A 13,717-nucleotide genomic window follows, 5' to 3' on the forward strand; every position below is an offset into this window, starting at 1 on the left:
AGGGTAATTGATTTTCTTCTGTAAATTACTACCACCATCAGCCCTGCGTACACAGAAAGGTGATCATCTGCATAAAATCAATGGGATATGATCCTATCTGTATGATAATCATGGACTGTAACCAAGGAGCCTTCATTAGCTTCAGAGAGAGAAGGGAGCGTGGAGGGTAAAACAAAGAGACAGACAGAGCGAGCAGCAAGACTTTAAACAGATGGCTGCATAAATCTTGTCATTGCTGGCAGAAAGAATTTCAACATTTTTGTAATATCAGAAGTTAGAGCAGGATCTGAGCTCTAGAATCAATGCTGCTTACATTGTATATGACATTTATAAAACTGTTAAATGCTTTGGACCAAATCTGATCCCCACAATGCTCTCGTGTTCGGCTTCTCTTGAAAACTGAAGTCAAACTCCAGCCAAACAGTATGATACTGTATGAATAATATGAGAACTGCACAGACTCTAAAAGTAAAGTATTAGAGACGAAGGCTGCATTAAATCTCTCTGATTAATTTCTGATGGGTGCTCACACCACCCCTGGTGTTCCCAGCCGGACACTGACTTATGGTGATTGGTAAGCCCACCACTGGACAGCTGTATGTATGACTGCGAGCAAGCCTCCAAATCGATACGCCCACCAATATTAATATCACCACATACGTCAACAAGCCAGCAAATGCTTGCAACCAGGACAAAGATTGAATGAAATGGATATCACCTACTAACACTATCAGATACTTAATTCACAAAAGCAGAACAAAAATATTAAATATAATCATTCTCTCTCTTTGTTGGTCTCACCAGAAAACAGCATTGGTTGTTTGTTAAAACACTTAAAATTACACAAAACAATAAGGAAATCAAAATTCCAGCACATATGAGGATGCCCAGGTTGACATTAACATAAAACCACATATGTCGACATTTAACTTGTTTGTGTAAATACTCTCAGAAGTAAATTGGTTTGTAGAATTTAGCAAACTGCAGTTCTACAATGACAAATGTGAATAAAAAGTATTTAATGAGCTAATCACAACATTTTCAGGCTTCATTTGTTAAGATTTGACAAGTTTTGGGCCAACAAAATACTTAATCAATTAAACACTAAAATGTTATGCGTTGGGTTAGGGTGGGGAGGGCTTTGAGACAGCATTAAGACCTTCATGTCACAAAATTAGATTTTCAGAAAGCACAATTGAACAGTTAATTCAGTAAATAACATTTCTAAATAAAAGAAAATCTAAATATTAATAAGAAAATTACAGACTTTCTTTTTGATATAAGTCAATACATTTCTGATTCAGTGTTTTGGGGATGTCATGAGCTTAGTATTTTTAATATCTTGGCTTTAAAGGGTGTCCAATTTTAATACTAAGGACTACAGTTCATATACTGTGAATGAATCTGGAAAGTTGCAAAAATGTTGATACGGAATCTGCGGAACAACGTATTTTTATTCCTTTTCTGCCAAAATAGGCAATCTTGGAATATGCTATCTACAACACTGTTTTTCTATTGTTATATTTTTTAAATGAACATTTAATCAAAATCACAATCTTTTCCTAAATTTAACCAAAGTGCTTCTGTTGCCTAAACCTAACTACAGACACAATTCCTAAATTCTTGTCTCAAATTTCTGCACTATGTGTGTCACCACCAAACCAATCACTTCACTGTGACACCAACGCAGTAGATAAAGTGTTTTATTAGCTCAAAAGAAATATCTTTCAACATATCTCAGGCACTGATAACACCATCACCGCACTGTAATTATAAAAACAGAATTTTTAGGAGTGAAGAGTATCTCGCCAAACAAAATTAAAGTTAAATTTGACTCAGGCGTCAAAGTCTCAGGATGATGTAATGATGCAAAGCTCACCAAGAGGCATTTAGTATTTCAGCTGATATTATTCTGTAGGTGTGCAGTTTATTAAACTACTAAAAACCCAAGTAACGCAATGAATCTGAGCCTCTCGGACAGTTGTTGGCTTTGCCTGGTTGATAATTCAGCCTTGAGCTACTTTAACAGTTTGCTAACGGTGCACAAGGTCTTCAACAACACTACAGTTTGTATAAGACGACTGAGATGTGAAGTGATGGCTTTGATGGTGGAGCACAACCTGTGTCAAGACAGAGAGCTTTTAGTGTGATTACTTTACTGTACCTCCATATCTCTGTGAATCAGTCTTCCCTGTCTATTTAGAAGCCAAACACAGACTTACTGTATAATGAATCTATTTTAGGCACCAACGGCACTCAAACCCCTTTCATTCTCTGTTCTCGGAGGAAAATGTGGTGCCCAATATTGTAAGACCCTAAAACCAAATAGAGGCCTTTTCAATAATAAAGGCTCTGGGCTTTTAAAGCTGAGAGAATGAGTAGCTGGAGACAAACAGTAGGAAGAGGCTTTCAGTATATTAGCTTCTCAAATCAAATCACTGTGAAGGGAAGACTGAACCAGCATTTAACATAGTAAGGAGGCCTGGACACGGACAAATAAAGTGAATGCTCTGTTTGAATCTGTCCTCCCTTCATAGATTTTAATGGCCTATGGTAAAGTGAAGTGCGTTAACACTTGATAACTACATTAGCCCGGGACTATTTTTTAAAGCACAGAAAGGGCTTAGCCCATTTACCATTTCCATTTGCATTATGCTGTAAATTGCACAGAATGAAATCAAAACCTTGGGCACACTCAGCCCGCAGCCTGTTATCAAATTATATTGATTTATTAAAACTAGTTAATTTGAGACACTAAGTGAAAATAAAGACACAGGCTGATATGCAGTGGCCACTAGCCAGCACAACACCTCACACAAAGCCAAGATTGCAGGTTTGGATGTAGTGAATATACAGCTGAATTATAACTGTTGAAGAAGTAGCTTTGTTCAGATTGATGTCCTGCTTTCGTCATGACCGGCTGAAAGGCTGGGATCACTCAATACTAATCAACAGGCTGGACACGAGCTGGTCTTTATCACTTTGTCCCCTTTATATGACTCCCAACCTTGGCTGTGCGACCAGTTGCCTGATTTCTCATTTTGTTGCACTGCGACTGACAGTGAGCAGCTCTGATTGAGGGGATCCATTAGGGATCAGCCTGAGGAAAGCCTGTTTGATGGATGAGACCAGCAGTCACCTTCAGAGCTTGCTAACAACACCTGTATCCTCTCTGTCACACACACACACACACACACACACACACACACACACACACACAAACACACACACACACACACACACACACACACACACACACACACACACACACACACACACAAGCACAAAGTTTTGCTGACATATAACAATTCCCACGTAGTGTGTAGAGAGTGAGAGACAGAGAGATTTTAAAAGATGAAAATCTATACCGTCTTATCAGCAGTGACTGCTCAGTTCAACCTTTAGCCAAAACTAACAATTGATGAAACTATTCTTGTGAAATGAAGGAGCCACGCTGGGAAAACAAACACTTATTCAAAGCCTGACTTTCTTTTTCCCAACGGGTGAAGATGACAACCATTAAAAGTTTTGCACAACTCAGACAACATTATTACTAGTTATGAGCAATTTAAATTTCAAGTCAAGTTTTGTTTTCATATCAACAAAACATTCAGACCATCTGTTAAACTGAAACTTAAGTATGTTGGGCTGACAAAATATTTTGGAGACATGGCAGAAAAATACAAACTGGACACAGAGAAGACCAGTAAAGTCAGCTGAGACAGATATTTTGTCAAGGACAGCTTAAGAATTGAGAGACACTAAAATCAACATATACTGAAGACACCAGCCCCATAAAGATGCTGTACATCCAATTAAGAAAGTTTACAACTTAAAGCTATCATCATTAATAACCTAGAAAAGTGCACACAGTAAAGAGAAGATCTCCACCAGGCTGCCAACAGAGCTGACCATGGTCGCTCTGGACAATACACACGGCGCTGCTGCACCTGGTCGAATCATCCCTACAGGCTCTTCTACAACCAAGATGGTGTTAAAGATAACAAAACATGTGTTTTTTTTCCCCTATCTAATATATTTCCAAACTTAAGTAGATTATAACATACTGGGAAGTTCAAAATGACACTAAACTTGGAAGCCAGTTTTTAAGGCCACTGAAATGCCACAATGTTGCAGAAGACTCTAGGCTTCTTGTTTTTAGTAATCCGGAGTGTAGTTACTTAAATGTACAGATCATAGGTATTTTAAAAGCTAATTTTAATGCTGGGCAGTATACCATATTTTTCTGCATCACGCAAAGTTGTTGATTTTCACTATACCTTCTGCAACATAATTTAATTTTTTGGCTGTTAAAACCTATCCTTCAATCTCATACTGCAATTGTAATGCAAGGCACTAAATAACTAAGAGACATATGTTTTTATTTGCACAGCTCAACATATGAATGCATTTTCTTATAGGTGGTGACACATGCAGTGAAAAAGAGAATTATCTTGGAAATAGCCAACAAGGCAAGATGACAGAGGTAAAACAGTAGGCTAGTTGTTTTTAGCTTGTAGCCAATTACCTCAGATGCATTTTACTCAGTGATTTTGCTATGTGGTTTTGTTGATAAAAAAAAAAAAATAAAACAGGTTTTTGTACCCAGAACAAAAAGTTCAAAATGCGTCACAGATATTAACTGTATTATGTATGATTAATTTGAAATCTGAACAGGTTTCTGTGGTGCAGTAGGGGGGAAAAATCACCACAGATTTTACACTGTTCTTGTTGCTTTCACAGGCTGACAAGATGATCTTACTTAAAATAATCTTGGAAACCGATCAACTTGAAAAAGTAAAGTCAACATAACTATCGATCTGAATTTGTTTACTTCACATCTAATTGTTAAGACTGCTTGAATTTTAGCTGTAATTACTTAATTTTGTTAAGTTATTGCAACTTAAAAATGACAAGTGAAATTACCTTGCTCTAGTGTTGCCAACTCCAGTAAATCAAGTTAGTCTGAATTAACTTGATTATGAAAAATAGGATTCTGTTTTCTTAACATGTTTTAAAATATACAAATATCGTTGACTAGTCTGCAACCGGCAGAATACAGAAAATTTATAAGTTGCAATAACTTCACAAAATTAAGTAAGTCCAGATTTTACAGTGTAACAGTTATAATAAGAGTCTGATGTCACCTGCTTACATACTGGTACTGTAGTGTTTTGAGTTGCTTAACATCATGAGGAAATTTTAAGATGAGCTGACATACAGCTGAAGTGGTGTTCATGCAGTGTTCATGCAGTAATAGTATGGCCTTGTTTTCCAAACAAGCCTTGGATAAATCACTGAGGTATATATTCAATTTTTCCAGGAAGTGGCAGCTGTTTTCACCACTCAGCAATATACAGTATGTATAAATGTATGTATACACCTACTGTATGTGTGTGAGTGTAGTGTCTTAAACAGTCTTCTGTGTGTCTCGCAGGCTAATTGCTCTCAGCAGTATTATCTCATTAGGGCCCATCAGCATTTGACATTTAAATACAGAGCTGCTAAAAGCCTCTCTGCTTATTTAATATTAACATTACCATCCATCACATCCTCCAGAGAGGCAGGGCAGGCACAGGCCTCGGTCTTGTTAGCTCCTTTTCTCCCGACTCCCAGCTCTTGGAGACCCTGGGTAATTTTTTTTCTTAAATCACCAATTGGTGCATTTAATAAGAATAATGTTGTTAATAGCCACAGCACGAATGTGGCAAAAGGGGAGAGCACAATTGTATTGCATGTGCAGTCAATGAACATGGAATGAAATAAGGAGGGGATGCCGAGATGAGTGAAGATAAGCAGGAAGGTGAAATGGAGGATGAGAGATGGAAGAGTAGGGAGGGATGGGAGCAGGTGAAAGAGAGGGAGGGAGGTCAGCAGAGCGGTGTTAGAGAGGGGAAGGTAGAGCCTGATGGGCACCAAATGAACAAATTATGACGGGCTCCATTTTGCAGGATGGGGTCACACACCCCCCCATCCCACCCTCCTCTCTCCTCCACTCCTCCTCTCTTCTCTTCTCTCTCTGACAGTTCAATTTCCCCCGCTCGCCTCCCTGCTCCTGCCTGCTAATTGTGAGTGAAGCCTTATCATTGGGCCCCCCATCCACCCTGGGTCCGAGGCATCGCGGTGTCTGTGAGAGGAGACTGGAATGTCAAAATGTTATCCGAGACAGCAAACAGCCAGAGAGACGGAGGTCACACACAATAAGACCGGACGTTCATCTGGATGCAGAAGCACAGGATGCACAGACAAAAGGAAGCCTAGAAGTATCTGTGCAGAAAATATAATTCATAAATTCATTTTATCTTGTCTGCAAATTTGTGAAACAAACAATCTCCACATGCTTTTTCTAGTGTTTAGCTTCTTGTCAGTAGTCTGAAAGATTGGCTGCAGCGAAGGATAACTGAGTGCCAGGTGTCAATCAAATACAATCATGAGAAAACACCTCCGTTACACTGGGGGCAATAAAACTGATCCAATAGATTCTGTTCTGAAACATATTGGATTTTGAGACTTAGAAAATCAAACTCACGCATTCACAGCAGGAGCAAATTCTTGGCGCTGGATTGATTCATGTGCTTTATAAAAATGGTACACACACACACACACACACACACACACACACACACCTCTACCCAAATCTTGGCTGAGAGCACTTGACTCTCATGTGCAAAGTGGAGCTGAGGCATGTTATTTACAGACTAGAGGAGGCCATGTTTAAATGACACCTGAGGATAAAGCTCATCTCACACCAGTGCTCAGCCCTCTGTCTCTACTTTGTCATTTGAAATTGAAGCATTGCCGAAGAGCATTTACTCATGGTTTCCTTTTTAGTCGCACTGTTCCCCCTGTTCGCACGAGACAGAGACAGATAGACAGACAAGCTGAGAGATATGAGGCAATCTTTGCTCTGTGGGGAGCAGCTGGCTGTTGGATAGGTTGGGGTTTAAAGTGCTTTAGTGGTCAGCTGATAGGGCTGATCTAAGGTCAGAATAATCTGAATGCAGGAGGAACTATCAGAGACGACACAGGACAGAATCACTGACCCCAGACGTCCCCCATCTCAGGGAGCGAGATGGAGGGTAGGAATGGCATAGAGGGGAGAAGATTCAGAGCAAGAGCGGGAGAGAGAGCGCTCATCTATATTCCAACACTGGTAATGAAGGTTAATTCATTGGTTAAGGATTAACAAGGTGCAAGAGTATGATAGGCAAGCAGTTGCCTTCTTGAATATAGGTTTAAATCAACCCTATTATGCGTGATGTAATTTCAGCTCCAGAGCCCCGCCTTGTGGGAAAGTAATTACGCCATGACTTCAGGGAGTCTTCTTAAAGTAAAACTACAAACCTGTGGTGCACTGATACAAATCAGAGGTGGGCCATTTACAAGACAGACCTTCTCATTAAACAGCATGTCTACAAGTATCAGATAATAAAGTTTAATGTTTTTAAGACCTTTTCAAGAATATCTTAAACCAAATGTAAGGCTGATTTTTGGACAAATCTTTTTTTTTAAATTTTATTATTAAAGCATTTCAGGTAAATATAAAGGTAAGTGGTATATACAGTGGTGAATGTAGTACCTGAAAGGCAAACTTGAGTAAAAGTACAGAGATCCTACCAGAAAATGACTTTGGTAGAAGTTAAAGTCAAATATTCAAATATTACCTGAGTATATCTGATATCTACCTGATATTTAGTGTACTTAAGTACATTTAATATCCTAAAATTTATTTTGATACTTAAGAATTTAAAGTACAAATACGAGTAAATGCTGGTAATAAAAAAGCAAGCACTTCTTCGTTACATTAACACCTACTTAAAAATGGAGCCTATGATATACTTGAAGATAAACAAGGTCTTTTTTTTTTAACTTAAAAGGATTTTAAGAACAAAATCCAGTTTTCTTTCCTCCCATTCCTTAATTAGTCCATCTTTCCACCTTTCCTTCCTCCCTTTTGTCCCTATTTTGTAAGTAACCAAGATGTCTTTGACATCAGAAATGTGGACTTTAACAAAGAAGAGCTTGACTCATTTTGACAAAGAGAAATTACAAGATGGATAAATAAAATCAGATAAAATGTTTGTAGCAACTAAGACATCAAAAGTTCAAATTTAAGACTTTAAAGACCAGCAGACACACGGTTAAAATAATCACTACCTTCACAAGTCATTCCACACTGTGCAATTATGTCAGTACGAAAGTCATTTAACCCTATCTTAGATGCACTAATCTTTACATATTAAATACTCTGTCTGCCACTTACAGGTGTGAACATATTTCTAGCATCATTTTAGTGTTGTGTTTCTGCTGCATCCACTACACGTCAACTTGAGAGAGGACAGCATGGTGTAAAAGCTGCAGGACATCTCTTGAATTTATTTAATGGAGAGAATTAAATCTGAGTTCTTTAAATGTTGAAATTGGGTTGTTAATTGTTCATTTAAGGGGAACTATGCCCATTTTCAAAATGTATACATGTTAGTCCTATGGTCAAAGACAGTCCAGATTATTATTAACTCTCCCAAATCCAAAAACTAGAGTGGTAAACCTCAAACTTGTGATGTCATCAAGTGTAAAGTGTGGAGCTGCTCCATAGACAATGAATTGGGAAAGATGTTCTAGAGGACACTGAGAACAGCCAGGGGAACGTTCTGAGTATATGGGTACATTTTTTGTTTCAGGACTGAGAACGCTATAATAGAATAGGCTAAAGTTCATTTGGCCATAAAAGAAAGCAAACAAACAAAATGTGGGTCGACAAAATCAGGCTACCATTCGTTGTCTATGGAGTAGCTCGAGACTTTATATCCTATGACATGACAAGTTTGAGACTTCTCAGGCGTCTGTGTTTGTTAAGGAATTGCTCATGCTCACAAATATTGATTGGATTTTCCTTGGCCGTGGAAATAACTTACTTGAATTGTTAATTTAGGTGGTCTTTTCCTTTAATATATTATAGGGGTAATGTAATTATACAAATCATTAGAACCGATCATTGTACTATATTTGACTACATTATAATGTTGATCTTACTGTAGGTGATCTTACAGTGCTTGACTCTTTATCTGCATTCTGTTAGGTAAAGGGGATGTACAGCAAGTGGTATTTTAAATTAGGCCTAATTGTACAAAAGCTAAACCAAATGCATATACCTCAAATCAAAACATGATTTAAGACCCATCCATACTTTTATAGTAAGTGGGATTCGGAACATTTACACTTAAAAATAAGATTACTCAATATTTAAAATAACCCATGGCGTATAAAAAAATGCATCTTTTTCAAGTCAAAGAGAATCTAAGGTCTTTTCTCACGTGGTTTTCCCCTCTGTCTCAGTTTTGTTTTATCTTAATACAAATTTTCACTGATTTAAAGTTACAAATAAAAGTTTTAATGTCAGAAGTGGCAAACCGTGTTAGTTCTGGTTATTAAAAAGTAGTATGATTAAGGATATACTTGTTCTACGCAAGTAGAGCTGCAAAAGTTAGTTGAATAATGTATTAATCGACCAAAAGAAAATTAAGTGGCAACTATTTTGATAACTAATTAATCATTCCAGTTGATTTTCTTTGTCAGTTATAATAGTATATTAAGGTTCTTTGGGCTTTGGACTCTTGGATATAAAAAAAGAAAATTAAAGGTTTTACTGTGAGCTCTAGGAAATTGTGATGAGCATTGTTTTCACAATTTTTTTTTTTTTTACAATTTTATGGACTGAGCGATTAATTGATCGATCTTGAAATTAATTGGCAGATTAATCTGTAATGAAAGTAAGTTTTAACTGCAGCTCTAGATGTAAGCCGTAACAAAACACTGATGTCTATTTGCATCCCTGGAAAAAAAGTATAGTATATAGTTATTGTTTAAGCTTAAAATTTGTATAAACACATTTTTGGGCGGGCAAATTGAGGCAAATATCAAACAGAAGATACACACGCTGTATTAAAAGCTCCAGTAATTTTTAACCGTGCAATCTTTCAATTTAACGAAGATCTTTGTCAGGCATTTTCAAACCATCACCATAAAGCACTACTCTGCTTTTAATACAGTTTGTGGATATTCTGTTTGATACATACCACATGACTGCAGTGCCCTCTGTTCAGTTCCAGCTGGGGACTTTTGTTTCATGGCCTGCCCCCCTCTCTCTAACCGTGTTTCTATCTCCACACTGTCAACTGTCAAATAAAAATTACATCAGGACTACCCGAGCAGATAAGAGAGGACTGCTCCTTTTGGAGCATTATATGAATAACCGGGCTTCAATACTGACACCTGAAAATATTAGTTGCGGTACTCTTTGACAGATCGAAAAAATGTACTTTCTTTACAAACTGACAAAATTAAGAAATGAATCTGCACATTCAGTTAATAACTGGGTTTGATCTCAGTGTGTGAGGAAATAAGATGGACCTGACCTCCAAGGCAAGCCCAGACTAACTAATGACAGCCTGAGCTAAGCTAATATTTCATCATCAGCTAGCCGGTGTTGGAATGATCTTGATGCTATTACCAGACTAATGGCTAAATACTCCGGCACTGCTTAAAAAAGGAGCCCGCCACTGACACACTTAGCATCCGTTGGCTCGTTTAGCATGGACATAAATGAGCATGTGAAATGGAGACATGAGAGGGATGGGCACACCAGTGACCCCTACATATATACATGCACATCTATACAGATACATACACCACACACACACACACACACACACAAGCACAAGCACAAGCACGGACATGGTGACCCCTACACGGTTGATGAGATGGGAGCTGATATGCGAGTCAGACGGAGCCACATTTGTAAAAAGCGATAGCCAATTACGGCAGCCCGGGCTGGGGGATAATAGCCTGCCTGTCAGGCTCTGTGTGCAGAGTATGCGAGTGCATGTATGTGTGTGTGTGTCTGTGCCTGAGCACGTAGTACCCAAGAGTGAATATCGGGTTCCTATTCTCATCTATTTGCCCTATATCTCCATTCCTTAGATATTAATTTCCGAGCAGTGCTGCAGCACAGGGCCCAGGTCGTTAGTGTGATTCATCTGGGCGTCAGCCAAAATGGGCATGAAAAAGACAGAAAGAGTAAGCCATGTCTACCAAAATGGGAGGCATATTTCTGTAAGATTTCAGCACCATGGAATAATGGGGAGGTTTTTATCTATAATATTCTCTATCCCTGCTTTAGATTACAAATGATGTGAGGTACTGGATGAAGCAGAACATAAAGATGGAAAATAAAAAGATTGGTGAAATATAAGGAGCATATTCCAGCGCATCAGAAAGAGGAGAAAGAACTACACTTATAACATCAGTGATGGTATCTTATCCTCTACATCGTAGATGATACTTAAAAGCACTACAACAAGGCAAAATCATGTGCCAAGCGGTGAATCTCAGTCACAAAGACATTCAATGAAATACAGCAGAGACAGACAGAAAAGGCAACAACAGGGACATTGGTTTGAAAGCTCAAACATCAGTGTTTGTCCTGTACTTTCCACAGACACATGATCTCCTCAAGGACTCAGCCCTGTCAGCCACAGTGGCCAGCCACCTGAAACAGAGGAATGATAGACTATCAGAGGAAGGGAAACTGTTCAAGGGAATTGTGTGGATTTAGTGGTCTAGTGCTGACACATGGCTTTGAGCATGGTAGAAAAGCACTTTAACTCTTCAGTGCTTTTATCGCATGTACACACTCCATAAAACATGGAGTCTATGTCGTAGTGTGGCTCACACAGTACAGCAACACACACACACACACACACACACACACACACACACACACACACACACACACACACACACACACACACACACACACACGATATATATATATAACACATGCATAACATTCGCTCAGAAGCAGCAAGGTTCTCAAAAGAACCCAAATCTTCTGTTTGTTCTTTCTTCAGAACAATTGTGGTATTAAAAAAAGGATGATATTTATTTGTAGGACAACACTGAGGTGAAAATCGCCCCATTTTCATCAACAAAAACCCAATGGAATTTTACACATTTTCACCTCAATTCGTAAAATATCGCTGTTTGGTCAGTGCTGTTCACTTCTACTTATCCTACTGCATTTGTAGTTGACATTCTGGGACGACATGTCAATTGACACTTGTTAAATGTGTTGTGTCTTTTCTTGATGATGCTTTGTAGTGTCATTTAGTCACTTGTTAGAAATTGCCTGACACATCAAAGCTTCCAAATTTGTGAATGGGATATGAACTGACATATTTTATGCCATATTTTATACAAAAAGAGAAAGTCACTTAAGCTGGTGTTGACCACAGACCTTATTCCAGGCATCTAACTAAAAACCTATTCAAGAAATCCACTGACTTCTAGACGAGGGAGCTCGGAGTGCTAAAATGCTCACTAATATCTGGGGTTTATGACTAATTTCTGTACAGTCAATAAGAAAAGGCCAACAACACATCAAGAAAGATTGTCAAAAAGCTTGTAAAGCCGTTTTTAACTGTTTGAATTCACATTACAGGTAACATAGCACATGACGTCATTGGTTTACACTTTACACAACTTTTGCATAAAGTTTCAAGATGTCATTTGTTCCTGCATTTGATGAGATTGGATTGAACAGAACTGACATTAACTTGATCTATTGTCAAAGTGCTTTTGTCCTTTTTCAGCTGTGAGCAGCAGTTTGATCACGCTTTGTTATCTGCATTCGTAGTATTTTTGCTATAAGCTCATTTCCAGTGGCAGGACCCACACAGACAGAGATTCATTCACCTAACCAGACTCCTGTATGCATAAATGCATTTTGTCCGTGCCGTTGCCATCTTATCATTTCCATAAAATCAAATCACAGAGAGTAAAAATAAAAAATATAAAAACCTACAGAATTGAAACACACTGCAGCACAAAAAAAATGTTATGGATCTGCTTTTTATAGCTTTATCTGATTGAATTTAAAGTGGTTCTCTATAAAAAAAATTGATTAACTGAAAATAAATTATTTTTCAAGGGCTGGCGGGATACAAGCACATGAATTTTAAATCTATTCTGAAGCTGTAAATAGTTTTACTCTTGTTGTTCATATCTATTTGTATTGTGATACTGGAGAAAAATGGTGACGATATGGTACATTCAAGTTTTGACAATATTAGTTTTCATCAGAAAGCCTCTCCTTGTGTATTTATATACATAATTCATATGTACTTAAAGAAATCCCAGACTGGAGCTTTAATGCTGAAAAACAAACAATGAAGTTAGAGCGTATCCTATGCGATATTCCCCTCTCTCCTATTCATCTCCGTAATAGAGATGCAAGCTCCGTAATGCTCGCTGGGAGCCAAGCATGAGATTGAGGATTTCTCACACGCCATGCATTATTCATAGTCCGGAGCAACAGAGTGTGTAAGATGAGAATTACACAGCATGAAGAGAACAGGGGAGAGGGGACTGAGGGGAGCAGAGGGGGAGGAAGGAGAGGGGAGCAAAGGTGAGAGACCGTGTGGTAGAGAAAGAGGTAAAGGAGAAAAGAAAAGAGCGAGACAGTGGACACTGTCAGACCCCCATTTCCTTTCCCTCTCAGGTTAACCCCAGGATTGTTTTTGGAGTTTGCGAACAGTGGGGTGGAGGAAATGAATATGGAACCAGGAGCCCCAGATAGCTCAACCAGATTGGCACACAATTTGCATTTGTTAAATGTGCGTCTTGTGAGTTGGTTTGTATTCCGAGCACAGACGGAGTA

General features: G+C 38.4%; 1 protein-coding gene across 5 annotated transcripts in view; it reads right to left on the bottom strand.

The window, feature by feature from the left end:
* LOC121944011 (homeobox protein orthopedia B-like) overlaps positions 1 to 13,717 on the bottom strand; it is a 70,666-nt gene that overhangs the window by 46,277 nt on the left and 10,672 nt on the right. The window contains exon 3 of one of the 5 annotated variants that reach the window (XR_015776412.1): positions 11,307 to 11,548. The exons of the other annotated variants lie outside the window; for them this stretch is intronic. The gene's annotated coding sequence lies outside the window, so the exon portion shown is untranslated. Of the gene's footprint in view, positions 1 to 11,306; positions 11,549 to 13,717 lie in introns of those variants that run through there. 5 annotated transcript variants of the gene reach the window in all.

This window comes from Plectropomus leopardus, chromosome 4 (assembly GCF_026936395.1).
Source record: "Plectropomus leopardus strain MGB_pleo_1.0 chromosome 4, ASM2693639v1, whole genome shotgun sequence".
In the NCBI taxonomy this organism is placed as follows: Eukaryota; Metazoa; Chordata; class Actinopteri; order Perciformes; family Serranidae; genus Plectropomus; species Plectropomus leopardus.